The sequence below is a fragment of the Crocuta crocuta genome, unplaced genomic scaffold, assembly GCF_008692635.1.
Source record: "Crocuta crocuta isolate KB4526 unplaced genomic scaffold, BGI_CrCroc_1.0 scaffold291, whole genome shotgun sequence".
Taxonomy (NCBI): domain Eukaryota; kingdom Metazoa; phylum Chordata; class Mammalia; order Carnivora; family Hyaenidae; genus Crocuta; species Crocuta crocuta.
The window spans coordinates 3,523,043-3,531,759 of record NW_027527977.1 but is presented as its reverse complement, the minus strand read 5'-3'; the positions used below and the strand labels follow the sequence as shown (position 1 = coordinate 3,531,759).

At 40.6% G+C, this 8,717-nt stretch overlaps 1 protein-coding gene across 1 annotated transcript in view; it reads left to right on the top strand.

Annotated features, from left to right (window-relative positions):
- Nucleotides 1-5,091: 5,091 nt before the first annotated feature.
- The window catches only part of GCM1 (glial cells missing transcription factor 1), a 29,977-nt gene continuing 26,351 nt past the window's right edge, over nt 5,092-8,717 (top strand). Inside the window, exon 1 of the mRNA XM_077752846.1 lies at nt 5,092-5,325. The gene's annotated coding sequence lies outside the window, so the exon portion shown is untranslated. The remainder of the gene's footprint in view (nt 5,326-8,717) is intronic.

The following is an 8,717-nucleotide window of genomic DNA, read 5'->3' as shown; positions in this document are numbered from 1 at the left end:
TAACCTCCTACCCTTGTACACATAGAAAATTACCCATATCCTTTTTTGGGCAATTTTTCTTAGCATTCATCTCCATGTTTCTGAACAATATGTTTATATCATGTTTCTCAACTTATCAGTTTTAGATTTTACTGATTCATTTCCTTCTCCTCAGATAATTATACAAACATTTTTGGCTAGTCAATCATAGGCATTTACATTTCCTTGACAAACCAATATTGTTCATTGCTGAGGTACAATCTTTTGTTTTTCCTGGAATTAATAATTGCCTTATTTTTTTATTTGCATGGTTTTCCATGTACCCCTAATTAATTTACCTTATTGAATCTTTGCCACACACTAATTGGTAATATTTTCCATCCTTGCAAAGGCACTGCTTCTCATTTTTTCCTGTAGACCTCTGTATTAGTTAGCATGTTCCTGAGAAGGAGAATATATATATATATTTCATTTTTAAGAATTGACTCACATGATTGTAGAGACTGAAAAATCCAAATCTATAGTGTAGGGTAGGCTGGCAGGCCAAACTCAGAGAAGAGTTGATATTACAGCTTCAGTCTTAAAGCCGTCTAGATACAGAATCCCCTCTTGCTCAGAGGACATCATTCTTTTTTCTCTTAAGGCCTACAATGGATTGGATGAGAACCTCCTATACTGTATGCAGGGTAATCTGCTTGACTCAAGTCTATTGATATAAACATTAATCTCATCTAAAAAGTACTTTCCTGTAACATCTTGGTTGTCCCATCCTCAGGAACTTTAATGGCATAGTTGCAACATCTTCCTGTATTCTTCTTCCTCCAAGGCTTGGTTAGCTTGGTTAGTTGGTTGGTTTTAAATCTCTTTCATGTTAGAGGCTTTTTCCAAATCTGTAGTCATCCTTGACTGTTCATATTTAAGAGTGAGATCACTTTTTGAAAAGCTGATGTGTAGCTCTACATGTGTAGGTTAAACTCGTGGACTGGTGAAGTCTCTTTTAGGGGACTGGTCATTGAGCTGTCCTTTTTGTTATGGAACCCTAAACTGTTTGCACTTCATTTTTCTAAAACTGTTCAATGTCTGAAGAAAAGAAGGGCCCTCCATTTCCTACAGCCTGAGTGGTGTCCAGGCATAGGGTTCATTGCTGATCTTCTGAGGGCAGGGTGGGGCAAAGGCTGAGGTCCCCACAGTTGATTTGTAGACATTCATTTAATTAAGCTAATTTCAGGCTGGTGCTCATTTCCACCTTCCCTTGTTCTTTATGTCCCCAAATGGTCAGTGTCTCCAAATCTAAACCCTTGAGTGTTCAGTTTCCCAAAAGAACAAACCTCACCTCTCCTGTTGGCTGAGGGGGCATTATTATCTCATGAGTGGAATAAGGAAAGCTACCCAATTGTCTAGTCTTCCCACCAGTGCTTTTGCCTCACTCAAACCTGTCCTTCTTCAGTCCCTGGGGTCTCCAGACACTCAGCCTGTGAGCCAGTGGCTTTCTTTTTTCTTCCACATCCACCTCCACTTAAGTTGGAACACTCTTCCCTTCCTAAGTTGGTTCCCTTGATGTCTACTTTGTCTTTCCAAAGAAATCGCTGAAATCTCTCTTCTACCATGTCCTTCTTGCCTCTTTCTTGTAGTTGTTAATTTTTGCCCTAATAGCATTTAAAATTCCTTTACAGCTACTCTAGCAATGGGTTTGAGGAAGAAGGGGAAATAAATGTCTACAATCTGCCATTATTAGCTAGAAGTTTCAAATAGGCAAGTTTTGATGAAGAGACAGGTAAAAGTGCAGAGGAAGGAGCATTATCCAGAAAAGGGACTCAGTGTGCATGGTAGGGCTGGGTAGACAGGCATCTTGAAGGCACCGGGCCCCTGGGTAGAGCTGAGAACGATACAATCCGAGGCTTTACAAGGAGTCTGGCGCACTCAAAGGGCAATTAATCTGACCACGTCATAGTTTTGCTCTAGGTACTCCTAACTTGGGCCAACCATCAACTTAATCCAACCAGCATACACGTAATCAACTTTATATCTATTTTTTCTAAACTAAGCACGTGGGTCAAAGAGTAATTTTTTTCTTACACAACCTGTACAATTTTACCCTCCCCTGTCATTTTTTGCTGATTTCCTCTCACTGTTGCAGGGTCTTTAACAGAACTTGAGATGATTTCATTATTAACTAAATACATACATTAGTAGGCATGCTTTCCCACAGACACATCAGATTTTAAAATAAGAACTCACTGTCATGGAAAACTGTCCAATTAAATCATCATATTAGAAGGATCCTTTTGTGTGTGTGGGTGTTTATTTTCTTGAGAGAGGGAGCCCCAGAAGGGAAGGGACGGAGAAAAAGGAGGACAGAAGATCCAAAGTGGGCTCAAAGGAGTCCGATGCAAGGCTCGAGCTCATGAACCCCAAGATCACAACTTGAGCCAACGTCAGATGCTCAACCGAGCCACCCACGCGCCCCAAGATTAGAAGGATCTTAAGATGTTGTCTAGCTTAGATTTCTTTGCTTCAGGGTGAAGTGAAATCATACTTAGGATGTGACTTCAAATGCTAATTCACAGCTACTGCCAGGGGCGAGGGACACAGCTGGAGTACTTGTGAGACCTCAGTGGTGTTCCCCACCCCCCACACCATGTTGCTGGTGACGAGCTGACAGCTGAGATTCTCAGCTTCTTCATCTATGAAATTGCACAAATAACTCACCCTGACTATCTTGTAAGATTGTTGTAAAATCAAGTGTGATCATTCAGATCAAAATGTTTCCCTAATTGTACACTACATTGATATATTCAAAGATAAAGTTAATGGAATTTTTCAGGAATTTTGCTACATTTTCTGTGGAATGTGAAACTAAATGCAGTACATTCCATGATCTTATGACACAATTTAGTAACAGTTCTTTAGAAAAGAGGGAAAAACAACAGACAAAAATCTGTTTTTGGGTTTTTGTTTTAGTACTAGAATTTACATCTCAAGTCTGAACGCCATGCTTACTTTTCTGAGCCATGTCTCCTGCTCTATGTTCCTTTCTTTTTGATCTGTGTTGAGTTTCTCCAATCTTTATTTATTTATTCTTTAAAGTTTATTTATTTATTTTGAGAGAGAGAACAGCTTGGGAAGGGCAGAGGGAGAGAGGGAGATAGAATCCCAAGCAGGCTCCACACGATCAGCTCAGAACCAGATGTGGGGCTCGAATTCACAAACCAGGAGATATGACCTGAGCTGAAGTCGGATGCTTACCTGACTGGCCCACCTAGGCACCCTGAGTTTAATCAAAGGCTTGGAAAGCTTAAATGTAGTGGAAATAACCCAAATGTCCATCATTAGATAAACATATAAACACAATGGGGTGTATGCATACAATAGAATGGGATTCAGTCTTAAAAAGGAAGGAAATTCTGTCACCTGCTACATGAACCCAAAGGACATTATGTGAAGTGAAATAAGCCAGTCACAAAAAGACAAATACTATATGATTCCTCTGATATAAGGTACTTAGAGTTATCAAATTCATAGAGACAGAGATAGAATGGTGGTTGCCAGGGCGGAAAGGAAAGGAGAGTTCTTATTTAATGGGTATATTTTCAGATTGGAAAGGTATAAAGAGTTGTAGAGATGGATGTTGGTGATGGTTGGACAACAGTGTGAATATATTTAGTGCCACTGAACTGTACTTAAAAATGGTTAATGGGGCACTTGAGTGGCTCAGTCAGTTGAACATCCAACTCTAGATTTCTGCTCAGGTCATGATCTCATGGTTTGTGGGATTAAGCCCCAAGTTGGGCTTTGTGCTAGGTGTGGAACCTGCTTGGGATTCTCCCTCTCTCTCTCTCTCTCTGTCTCTCTCTCTCTCTCTCTCTTCCTCACTCCCCGTTTGTGATCTCTTTCTCTCAAAATAAATAAATTTTAAAAAATAGTTAAAACTGGGGGGCCTGAATGGGTCAGTCGGTTTAAGTGGCCAACTTTGGCTCAGGTCATAATCTCATGGTTTGTAGGTTCGAGCCCCACATTAGGCTCTGTGCTGACAGCTCAGAGCCTGGAGCCTGCTCCAAATTCTGTGTCCCTCTCTCTCTCTCTGCCCCCTCCTGCTTGTGCTCTGTCTCTCTCTCTCTCAAAAATAAAGAAACCTTTAAAGATAGTTAAAATAGTAAATTTTATGTTATGTATTTTTTTTACCACAATAAAAAAAAATAGGAAAAATAAGCAGCTTAAGTACATGATGTGTAAATCAAGTAGCATTCCCAGAAATAAAATCAGGTGTGCGTGCTGGAATCTTACATGTATGCAGCACAACAGTAGGCGTTCATTACACTTGTGGGGCCTGCTGAATTGCATTGGGTCTCCACATAGCAACTTTTCAAGTGATTTCCAAGAATTGTTCTCAAGGCCACGTTTTTTGGGTAAGGATAGAAGGAATTACAAGAAAGGTGACTAAAATACATTTTTATAAATACCAAGTTCCAAATATTACTCTGGAGAAAAAGGAAGTGTTACAGAAACCATAGTTTCAAAAGGACAGTCCATTTCAGCTTAGTTGTTTGTATTGCTACCTTCCAAATGACTGGAATTTTTGGTAAATGACACCACAGGGGACCTTGGGCAATCGTCTGGTCCAAACCATGCCTTCAGGCAGGTAAGATATCATCATCCTATTTTGCAGATGAGGCAATCCTGGTGCTCAAAGAGGTAAAGAACTTTGTCTCAAGTCACACAATGAGTGAAGGAGTTGGCGTCCAGAACTTGGGGCTCCTGCCTGCCAGGACCTGGGCTTGTTTACGCTTTGTCTTGTTCTGTTTTCCCCAAGTCTCAGGATCTCTGTTTTTCTACCACATTCTAGAGTTCATATATTTAGCCATCCTAATTATTGTGTACAAAAGAAATCTTTGAGTGTGCCCCCAGGCTGTTGCTCTGGGAAAAGACCGGTGGTTAAAAAGCTTCTCAGAGTTGATGTGATGGATATCTGGAATTGAATCCAAGACTCAGACTCTGAAGACAGGAATCCATGTGATGGTGGATGAACTGGTTGACCTCTCTGATTCTCAGATTCCTCATCTGTTTAAAAACATGCCCAATTCCAAGTGTTCTTGTGAGTCAAATGAGATTTGTTTGTGAAGGTATTTTGTATAGTATAAAGAAAATGGTGGTTTTTAAAGCGTGGCCACCGAGTCTTGGGGGTCCCCCAGACCCTTTCAGGAGGTTTACAAAATTAAAACTATTTTCATGAATATTCTAACATGTTATTTACCTTTCTTCACTGTAATTCTCTTACACATATGCAGTGAGTTTCCCAGAGCCTACACGACATTCACATGGACGGTAACAGATGGAACGCAGAAGCAGGTATGAGATGTCCTGCCGCTTTCTATTAGATTAGATATTAGAGATTCACAAAAATTATTACAGTGACTCATTCTATGAATTTTTGTTTTGAAGATCCAATTATTTTTTACCTAAGTGCTATTTGTGTTAAAACATACTGGGTTAGGGACGCCTGGGTGGCTCAGTCAGTTTGGCATCTGGCTTCGGGTCAGGTCATGATCTCGTGGTTTGTGGGTTCGAACCTCGTATCAGGCTCTGTGCCGAACGTTTGCTCAGAGCCTGGAGCCTGCTTCGGACTCTGTGTCTCCTTCTCTCTCTGCCCTTCCTCTGCTCATGCTCTGTCTCTGTCTCTCAAAATTAATGTAAAAAAAGTTTTTTTAATATACTGGGCATTACTATTATTTTATATCAGTTAACAAATATTTCAAAAATTTTTCAGCTCTAATTTATAATCTGGTAAATATTGACATTGTAACCACATAAGCCAAACCTTTTGAGATTCTAATTCTTTCCTTGTTTTAGTTTTTTTTTTTTAATGTTTATTTATTTTTTAGAGAGACAGTGTGAGCAGAGGAGGGGCAGAGAGAGAGACACACAGAATCCGAAACAGGCTCCAGGCTCTGAGATGTCAGCACAGAGCCCGATGCAGGGCTTCAATGCACAAATTGTGAGATTATAACCTGAGCCGAAGTTGGACACTTAACCAACTGAGCCACTTAGGTGCTCCTCTCAGTATTTCTTAAGAGTGTAAAAATGTTTGAACACTGCTGCTATAAAGTGTACAAATAGTAGATATTTTTACTTTGTATCACCGACTTTAAAAAAGAGAGAAATATCATGATAGAAAAGGATGCACATTTCTTGCAGAAAAATTAAATGTTTTTTAAAAAATTTATTTTAGTAATCTCTGCACCCAACCCGAGGCTCAAAATAACAACCCTGAGATCAAGAGCCACATGCTCGTTTGCCTGAGCCGGCTGGGTGCCCCTTTTATGGAAAATTTAGAAAATTACAGATAAATATAAAGAAGGAAATAAACTCTACCAAGAATCTCATGAGTGGTTACCATTTTTGTTGCATTTTTCTCAGTATTCTTTTATTTTTTATTTTTTTTTAACAGAGGTATCATTACCACATATGTTATATTAGTTTCAGGTGTCCTATCGGTCTTCTTTCATTTCAAATATCTAAGCTGTGATTTTGCCAGGCTTCATTGGGTGGCACGAATTGAGGCTGTTATGTGCTGGCCTTTGGCCCCACCTGCAGGATCGCAACTCCGCTCAACTCTCTCTGGGATTGTGTTTTCTTTTATATATATATATTTTAATGTTTTATTTATTTCTGAGAGAGAGAGAGACAGCGTGAGCAGGGGAGGGTCAGAGGGAGAGGGAGACACAGGATCTGAAGCAGGCTCCAGGCTCTGAGCTAGCTGCCAGTACAGAGCCTGATGCATGACTCGAACCCACGAACCATGAGATCATGACCTGAGTCGAAGTCGGACGCTTAACCGACTGAGCCACCCAGGCGCCCCTGGGATGGTGTTTTCTTCAAGGAATGTCTCGCGTGTGCTCATCACTGAGTCTGCTGAGTTACCACATTCGCCCACCACTCTCCCTCTCCTGCTCTGCTCTGTTTGGGGACGGTAGCTGCTAGAGCCTCCCTCCACAGCCTGCCACAGAGGGACACCCCAGTGCCTGGTCCTACATCTCCGAAAGGGCACGCTGGTTCCCTCCACTGCAGGTGAGCAGGAACCATCAGAAGCGGTGGGGGCTTGGGTGTGCTGGACCCAGTCCTGGGTGCCTCACTGTGGGCAGGATCTCCGCCCTCCTATTTTGTCTTATGGGCTTTGGTGGTGGGCAGTTGTACTGAAGGCATCCCTTTCACTTACCCTCTCCCCAACCCCTTCCATTCCCGCCATCTTTCTAGTCCTGAGATAGGAACCCACCTCCAGCTAAAGATGTGGCAGTTTACACTCTGAGTGCTGAATATCACCCGAACCACTCTCCAGATGACCAAGGTTCGGTATTTTAGGAAGTAGTACTTTACAGCAGCAGTCGTCAAACTTTTGGGTCTGTTTTCACTCTTCAAAATTAATAAGAACCTCCAACAGCTTTTGATTATGTGGTTCTTTCTACCCACATTTATCATATTAGACATCAGAACTGAAAACAGTTTGGAATGTTTATTAATTCATCTCAAATAACAGTAACAACTTGTTACATTTTAACAGATAACATTTTATGTTAACATTTATGAAAAATAACCATAAAACCATGTTTCTATGAAAATGACCATAAATATTTTAGTTTTTATGAAATGCAATTTGGGTACCTCACTCCTTCCTGGAGATGGTAAGATTCTAATCCTGCTTTGACTATTCTATGATTCTTTTTTTTTTTTTTTTGCTCTGTGACTCTTAAATTTTATAACATTGGTATTGATTTCCTAAAATGCAAAATTATTTAAGAAACAATAGTTTCCTCAATTCTGATTTTACTCCCAGTGTTATCAAGCTGTAGGACATGCCATTTCTTGCCTTTCAGTACAAAAGGACAGCAAAATATTTATAGGAAACAGCAAACAATCCATTATTTTTTAAATGTTTATTTGTTTTTGAGAGAGAAAGGGGAGGGGCAGAGATAGAGGGAAACAGAATCCAAAGCGGGCTCTGCACTGACAGCAGAGGGTCTGATGTGGGCCTTGAACTCACAAGCCATGAGATCATGACCTTACCTAAAGTAGGACACTTAACTGACTGGACCACCCAGGCGCCCCTCCCATTATTATTTTTTTAATGTTTATTTATTTTGAGAGAGAGAGAGAGCGTGCACTCATGTGTGCTCACAGGAAAGAGAAGCAGAGAGAGAAGGAGAGAGAGAATCCCAAGCAGGCTTCACACCATCAGCTCAGAGCCTGACATGGGGCTCCATCTCATGAACCATGAAACCATGACCTGAACCAAAATCAAGAGTCAAATGCTTAACCAAGACTGAGCCACCCAGGTGTCCCAATAGTTCATTATTATTAATCTGAGAGTTTGTTTGTTTTTTGCTTTTGTTTTTTTTTTTAAGGGATTGACATTTGGGTTCACGGTTGTGATTTTTGATATTACATATATATCACTCATGTTTCTATAAGTAGAACAGCTCTCAAGTTTTAGAGTAAGTATGTTTTCTTTTCCTTTTTTAAGTAAGCTTTGTGCTCCCATATGGGGCTCAAACTCGCAACCCTGAGATAAAAAGTTACATTCTCTACCAACTGAGCCAGCTAGCCACCCCTTAAAGTAAATATTTTTTCAAAAATTTTTAACGCTTATTAATTTTGGGGGAGAGACAGAGTGAGAGCAGGGGAGGGGCAGAGAGAGAGGGAGACAGAGAATCTGAAACAGGCTTGAGGTGCTGTCAGTACAGAGT